Raw genomic sequence first — 8,089 nt, 5'->3', positions numbered from 1 at the left:
TTTGCAGAGCTCCGTGGGCACTCTCAAAGCAGCGCGAGCTGGCACAAGTGGCAGCTTGTCCCTGGGCGGCATCTTGATATTCGTGGAAATCTAGCAGGCAGCCGGCCCTGAAGTTTCGAGAGCTTACCTGGTACTGCAAATGCTTCTGCCCGGGGAAACAAAACTCACCAACGCACGTTCCTGTTCTCACTTTGCAGAGCTCCATGGGCACTCTCAAAGCAGCGCGAGTTGTCACAGGTGGCAGCTTGTCCCTGGGCAGCATCTTGATATTCGTGGAAATCCAGTCGGCAGCCTGCCCTTAAGGACCAAGGGCCTACGTGGTACTGACAAAGGCTTCTGCCCGGGAAAACAAAACCCACCACCCCACGTTCCACATCTCAGTTTGCAGAGCTCCGTGGGCACTCTCAAAGCAGCGTGAGTTGGCACAGGTGGCAGCTTGTCCCTGGGCAGCATCTTGATATTCGTGGAAATTCAGCAGGCAGCCGGCCCCCAAGGGCCAAGGGACGACCTGGTAATGACAAAGGCTTCTGCCCTGGAAAACAAAACTCAGCACCTCACGGTCCTGGTCACAGTTTGCAGAGCTCCGTGTGTTGCCCGAACAGAGACACAAAACCCGTAAGTTTTGTGCGGTGCTTTATTGAGGGCCCGGGAGTCCGGGGACCCCAGTCCCAAATCAGAGCTCCAACACTACTGATACATCGATCTCCTTATATACTACAGTTTGTTACAAACTTCTCCAAGTAACAGACTCCCCTCCCCAACAATTCCCCTTCTTAACAACTGGCTTCTTGTGAAACTCACAATATACTCCTTAAGCTACAAACAAGACTATAAATCAAGTACCTATCATGATTTCCAGTACATTGTATACAGATCAACATTCTTGCTTCCCTCCCTGATTAAACATTCGTTACGGTTGCTTGAATACTATGGTTACACACTCCAAAGGTTACACCACACTTCAAACGGCTACTAATTCCTACATACTATACTTTACAAAACTTCTACATTTAAATAATTTCCAACATTTCCCCCCTTTTGAGCATCCTTCAGTCCTGCTGCGAGGATGCTCAATCATTCCGTAACGTGGGAAGCTGCACGGGTTTCTTCATGGGTTTCTTCCTCCTGTCTTCCTCGAGTCATCGCTTTCATCAACCGAAGGGATCGTTTCTTTTCCTTCTCGATGACTCCTATAAGACATCTATACACACTCCAAATGATGGCTATAGATATTAACAACATTAGTGCATATTGTATTAGGGATGTAATCCAACCAGAGAGATGGAGTCCTAAAGAATCAAACACTGCTCCTATCCAGTTGTGTTGTGCTTCCTTTTCAATTTCCTTTGTCTTCTCTTCTATTCTGTCTAACTGAGAAATATCCTTTTCAACCTCTACAGTTACATTTGGTATATGAATACAGCAATGATCTATTCTCTGGCTGAGGTAACCACAAACTCCATGATCCTTCAACAGCAACATATCTAAGGCCATTTGATTCTGGAGAGTCATCCTTGACGTAGCTTGAAGTTGTAAATTTAGATCTTTGAACCCTTTCTTTGTAGCTGCTGCCAATCTCTCTGTCTGCCCTAACAGGTTGTTTAACATTTCTCTGTTTCGATAAGTAGCTACTGGGGTGAACAAAGATTCCAATACCTATCTAAATTTCACTCCTGCATCAGGTTCATGCCATTGTTCCTCCAGATCTGCTTCCCTTTTTGTTCTTTCTTTATGTTTTAATTTGCTCTGCTTCCAATACGGACATAGGGTGGGGATTCCGAGGGTAATTTGAGTGGTGGGCCCATCTAATGGTAAATGGGTAGTCCACTGTCCGTGTCCCATGACCCAAACCAAATTTCCTGGGCTGTGCACAGTTGTATATCTACAATCTATGGGTTCATGTACTGATGCCCTGTTTACTGTATGATTATATCCCCTACACTCACATCCCCACTTCAAGGCCATTTTAACCGGTACTAGTCCTATCTGATCCTCTGGAGTGTCGCACGTGAAAACTTGTGTGCAATTCCATTCCTCTTTCTGTGCCTTAAATGCTCTAGAGGATGTGGATGTAACAAGAGTTCTATAATAGGATTGGTTTCGCTTCCCTAACCATTGAATACACCATTGAACTTCCCCCAAATAATTATAATGCTCTAAAACACTAGGACCCCACAATGTTTTCCACCCCTGCTAGGTATCATAGTTCTGTGTAATGTTCTGACACTTCATCTCATTTCGATGGATTATGTTTCTGATTCGTAGCCTGTTACATGGCTCATCGATTGGAAATGTAATTAAACACCTTTTTGTATTTTGGATCCACCCATAATAATTGTGTTTCAATTTACAATCTGCCTCGGTCATAGTTCTAATTGTTTTACATACATCTTTCCATTCTACTACTGACTTTGGCACTGTCTGACAAGTCCAAGATACATTTTTAAAAGATTCCGGCATCTCGGTTATTGGTATTATTCCCCAAGGTATAGGTTCCCCTGCAGCTTGTGGTAACGGCAAACAAGCAGTTATTTTGGTGACATTCTGCATTATTCCAAAGTCTCTGATCAACCCTACTACTAAATTTTCTTGCCCTTCGTTCCGTTTTAGGGGACCAATTTCCCTCCGATCTCTCCTTATATGCCTTTTCAAAAATGCCTGTCCTCTTGCCTCCTGATATACACCATGAGACTTTGCCTGAACCATTCTCAATCCATATGCCCCAGCCATATCATCTTCTACTATACATAAGTAGATCCCTTCTGTTTTGCCTATTTGTGGGTCAGTGATATTCAGCCAACCTTTTCCCTGGTTTTTGTACTCCCACCAACTTATCCCCGTTTCTATCTGATCCCAGGTTAAATTTTTATTCTGCTTCCACCATTTGACACGTAAATTCCTTGGGTATCCAAATTCTATTGAAAAGGAGCAATTTATCCTAAGTGGTGGGCCTTCCCATAAATCTACGACTGCTAATGTTGGCCACACTACTATGTTTTCTGAGTAGGTCTCTTCCCATGATAACACTTGTAATTGGATTCTCTTATAATCAACACTACTCCGAATCCTAACTAAACAGATGTACTCTCCAGAATTATTTGTGGCTACCTTAGTCAGTCTCAGCGTTGTAGTTCCTTGTTGAGCATCCTGATCTCAATCCAGACTCACTTCTCTCTGGCTCTCCTCAGCTCTTCGCTGCTATTCTACCTGGATTTCTTCGACTCTAGCTCCCTGGTCATTATACAATGCACAAATTAGTTGAATATCCATTCTTATTACCCTTGTAACCCGTTTGTTTTCTGTTTCCACTCTGATAAACCCATGTACAGGAATTATTTTTATTAAAATTAACAACAGAATGATTAAGAAGGCAGCTTTGCGCGGAAAATCATTCGAGTGGGGGTTATCATCTGAGTTTCCCACTGCTGCGGAGCCTTCTTCACTCGGGTGTAATGGATCCAAGCGTCCGTCTCCGCTACCTTCACTGCTGTGTAGGTCGTCATCATTACCTGGTAAGGTCTACCTCATGATTCCCGTAGTGGATCTGTCATCTAATTTTTTATGTACACTTGATTCCCAGGATGTATGTCGTGAATAGGATTCTCCAGCGTGAGTGGCCTATTCTACTGCAAGGTATTCCTTAAAGAATTCAAAGTCTTATTGAGTGATACTACATATTCTGCAATTGCCTTATCTCCATTTACATGCATTTCCCTTTTTAATACAGTGGCGTGATATGGTCTGCCATACAATATTTTGTATGGACTTACACCTATCTTCTCTCGGGGCTTTATACGAATCCTGAGCAATGCCAGGGGCAAGGCCTGAGGCCAATATAGCTTAGCTTCCTGGCAAATTTTCCTGATCTGACCTTTCAGTGTTTGATTCATTCTTTTCACCTGACTACTGGACTGGGGCTTCCAGGGCGTATGTAAATTCTAAGTGATGCCTAGTATTCTGGCTATTTTTTGCACTATCCCTGCAATAAAATGTGGGCTCCTGTCTGATGATAACTCCAGAGGTACTCCAAACTTCGGTATTATTTCCTTTAGCAGTGTCTTTACTATTTCCTTTGCCTGATTTGTTCAACATGGAAAGGCTTCTGGCCAATTTGAAAATGTACATACATACACAAGTAAATATTTATATCCCTGGGCCTTTGGTAATTCAGAGAAATCAACCTGCCAATAATCCCCAGGCTGTGGTCTAACCTGTAATTTCCCTATTTGTATTTGTCTCCTAACTATTGAATTGTTTTTCAAACACATAGGACACATTGCGTTAACCCTTTTTGCCATTGTTAACATCTGATTAGAGATGACTTCATTCTTTAAAAATTTAACCAATGCCTCTGCTCTCCAATGGCATTTGTTATGCTCTGATTTTAAAATAAATTTCATTATTCGGGCTGGCACTACAACTTGTCCCAGGGAAGTAACATACTATCTAGTCTGATTCTTTTGTGCCCCTAATAAATTTACTAGCTTCACATCCTCTGTCAAATACACTGGTTCTTGATTCAAGTATGGGGTCGCGGGGTTAGTCCTTACCGGTATTAGAGCCATCTGAGTCCATACCTTTCGTACAACTTGTCTTGCGATGGCATCAACAAACTGGTTTCCCTGGTAGATTTTTCCCTCAGCGGTTTGGTGTCCCTTCACGTGCATAATTGTAACAACCTTAGGACTGTGTATAGTATCCAACAGCTGTAGTACTGCCTCTTGGTGCTTAACACTGGCTCCTTGTGAATTTAACAGTCCCCTCTCTTTCTACAATGCCCTGTGCACGTGGACCACACCAAATACATATTTGGAATCTGTCTATATATTAACTTTTTTGTCTTTACTTAAATACAGGGCCCTAGTAAGTCCAATTATCTCTGCCTTCTGAGCAGACGTTCCGGGCATCAGTGCCTTGGCTTCTATTACCTGGTCCAGGGTTACCACAGCATAGCCTGCATATCGAGTCCCATTTTCCACGAAGCTGGATCCGTCCGTGTAGAGTTCCCAATCTGGTTCCTTCAATGGTTCATCTTTCAGGTCAGGTCGGCTGGCATACACCTGTTCAATCACTTCAACACAATCGTGTGCCAATTCTCTCTCCTCTCGGTCTCCGCGCAAAAATTTTGCTGGATTGACATGGTTAGTGGTTTTCATTTCTACATCATCTTGTTCCCTCAATATTGCTTGATACTGCAACATACGGCTGGATGACAGCCAATGTCCCCCCTTTTGTTCCAGGACGGCCATGACCATATGGGGAACAAATACTTCCATTTTTGTTCCTAAGGTCAACTTCTGGGCCTCCTGGATAAGGGCAATTGTTGCAGCTACCGCTCGCAAGCAAGAGGGCCACCCAGAGCTTACCGAGTCCAGCTGTTTAGAAAAGTATCCCACTGGCCTTTTCCATATTCCGACTTTCTGGGTAAGAACCCCCAAGGCCAATTTCTGTCTCTCGTTGACGTACAGCTGGAATCCTTTGGTTAAATCCGGAAGTTCCAGAGCTGGGGCCTCCTTCAATGCCTGTTTCAGCTCCTGGAAAGCTCTTTTCCGCTGAGATGTCCATTCCAGCTGGTGCTCCTTCAAGGCCTCATACAGTGGTTTAGCAAGGAGACCAAAATTCATTATCCACAAACGACACCACCCAACCATTCCTAAAAAGGATCTTAGTTCCTGATGATTACGGGGTAATGGAATAGCACATATTGTTTTCACTCGATTCATCCCCAATCGTCTATGACCTTGGGTAATCTCGCAACCCAAATAGATCACATTGTTTTTAACCAACTGTGCTTTTTCCTTTGAAACCCGATATCCAGCTTGACCCAGCATGTTTAACAAATCAGTAGTTAGCTTGACACATATTTCTCTTTCCTCAGTACCTAAAAAGATGTCATCCACATACTGTAAAATCACATAGGCAAAGGGAGATATCGTTACCTGAGTATTCTTCTAGTCCTCCAATTCCTTGGCCAATTGATTTCCAAATATCGTGGGGCTGTTTTTAAATCCTTGCGGGAGCCTTGTCCATGTCAGTTGTCTCTTTCTTCCAGAATCTGGGTTCTCCCATTCAAAAGCAAAATATTTCCTACTTTCTACTGCCAGTGGGATGCAGAAAAAGGCATCTTTGAGGTCAATCACAGAAAACTATTTAAATTTCTCTGATACAGATGTCAACAAGGTATAAGGATTAGCAACAACTGGATGTATGTCCTTCACTATTTCATTGATAGCCCTTAGGTCTTGGACCAACCGATATTTCTCACTGGGTTTCTTTATTGGAAAAATAGGGGTGTTATATTCTGACTCACATTCCTGCAAGATTCCTTGGTCTAAAAATTGCTTGACCAAAGGAGCCACTCCTTTCCTAGCCTCCAGTTTCAAAGGATATTGTTTCACTCTTACCGGTTTAGCTCCTTCCTTTAACTCTATTTTCACCGGTTGGGCTGCCTTTGATTTCCCCGGGATTCCCATTTCCCATACCCATGGTACTACTGCCTGTTCAATTTCTTCAGGAATAGCTGAAGCATCTATTTCTTTAATCATAAATATACCTGCTATCTGTTCATCCGGTATCTCCAATTTTACTCGTCCTTTCTCAAATATTATTTTTGCATTTAGTCGAGACAAAAGATCCTTTCCAAATAAGGGCATTGGACAATTTGGCATATACAAAAATTGATGGTCCAGTTCTTTTCCCCCAAATTGAAGGTTTAAAGGTTGCAAAAATGGTCTCTCCTCTATTTTGCCCGTTGCACCTACTACCTGGACTGTTGTATCACTTAAAGGTCCTATTCGTTTATTGAGTACAGAATAAGTAGCTCCAGTACCTACTATAAATTCCTGACTTTCCCCCTCTACTTCTAGAACTACTTTCAAGTCCCGGTCTAGTCAGCTTTGATTTTGATAATGTCCCAGGACTATTGCTTGGGCGACATCTGCTGACCTCCCTGCAAATCCTCCGGGCGAAGCAATTTTCATACCTACGTTTCCCATAGCTGGCCCCATTCTCATTCCGGTTCTTACCGGACATTCATTTTTCCAGTGTCCTAATTGTCGGCAAAACGCACATTGATTGGGGTCTAGTCTTCCCATGCCTGGGGCAAACTCAAATCCTTCCCTTCCTCTCATCATTCTCCTAGGTTCCCTACTCATTCCCATTCCACCTCGTCCGCAACCCCGATTAATCCTCCCACCTGCTCCCGTTTGTTGTATCACAGCTAATAGACTAGCTTGCTGCTTTCTGGCTGCCTCTTTCTCCCTGTTATTATATACTTTCCAGGCCACTTCTAGCAATTTATCCAGGTCCCGAGTATCTTCCCCTTCTAATTTCTGCAATTTCTTCCTAATATCTTCTTGTGACTGACCCATAAACAACAATGCAATCTGGAGTTTTCCCGATTGCTCTTCTACATTCAAATTAGTAAATCTCCGAGCCACATCCTTCAATCTTTCCAAAAAGGCAGAAGGTGACTCGTTTTTATCTTGTTTAACTGAATACAATTTTGACCAGTTCATGGTTTTAGGTATTCCTGTTCTGATTCCTTCAATTAGCAATTCCTGATATCGCTTCACGGCCCTCATTCCCCCGGTTGAATTAGGGTCCCATCTAGGGTCCTCACTTGGAACTACCTCATTAATCGTTTCATTCACCCCCCGTAATCGGATGTCATCCCTTGCTTTTTCTTTAGTAGCCCGAATAACCATTTCCTTTTCAGTAGAGTCTAATATTGTGTCTAATAACACCTGTAAATCATTCCAATCTGGGTTCTGTGTCTTTATTACCATTTTAACCACCCTTGCCACCTTTTCAGGATCCTCCCGGTAACTCCCCGCAGATTGTTTCCAGATCACCAAATCTCCTGGGGAAAAGGGTACTTTTATAAGGATCCTTTCCCCTTGGGGTCCTACAGCCTCTCTCAACGGTGCAATTAGCTGTGGCTTCTTTTGCCCTTTTCTCCCCTTGCGTGTTCGTTCTGCTAATGGGGTCCTTTTAACATCCTCCTTCTTATCACCATCGGTCTCACTCTCACTAGATCCTATATATTCAGCAAGCGGCGCAGAAGGGTTAATAAAACCAGGATTCTCAG

Source organism: Motacilla alba, unplaced genomic scaffold (genome assembly GCF_015832195.1).
Source record: "Motacilla alba alba isolate MOTALB_02 unplaced genomic scaffold, Motacilla_alba_V1.0_pri HiC_scaffold_28, whole genome shotgun sequence".
NCBI lineage: Eukaryota > Metazoa > Chordata > Aves > Passeriformes > Motacillidae > Motacilla > Motacilla alba.
Note: the sequence above shows the minus strand (reverse complement) of the source record.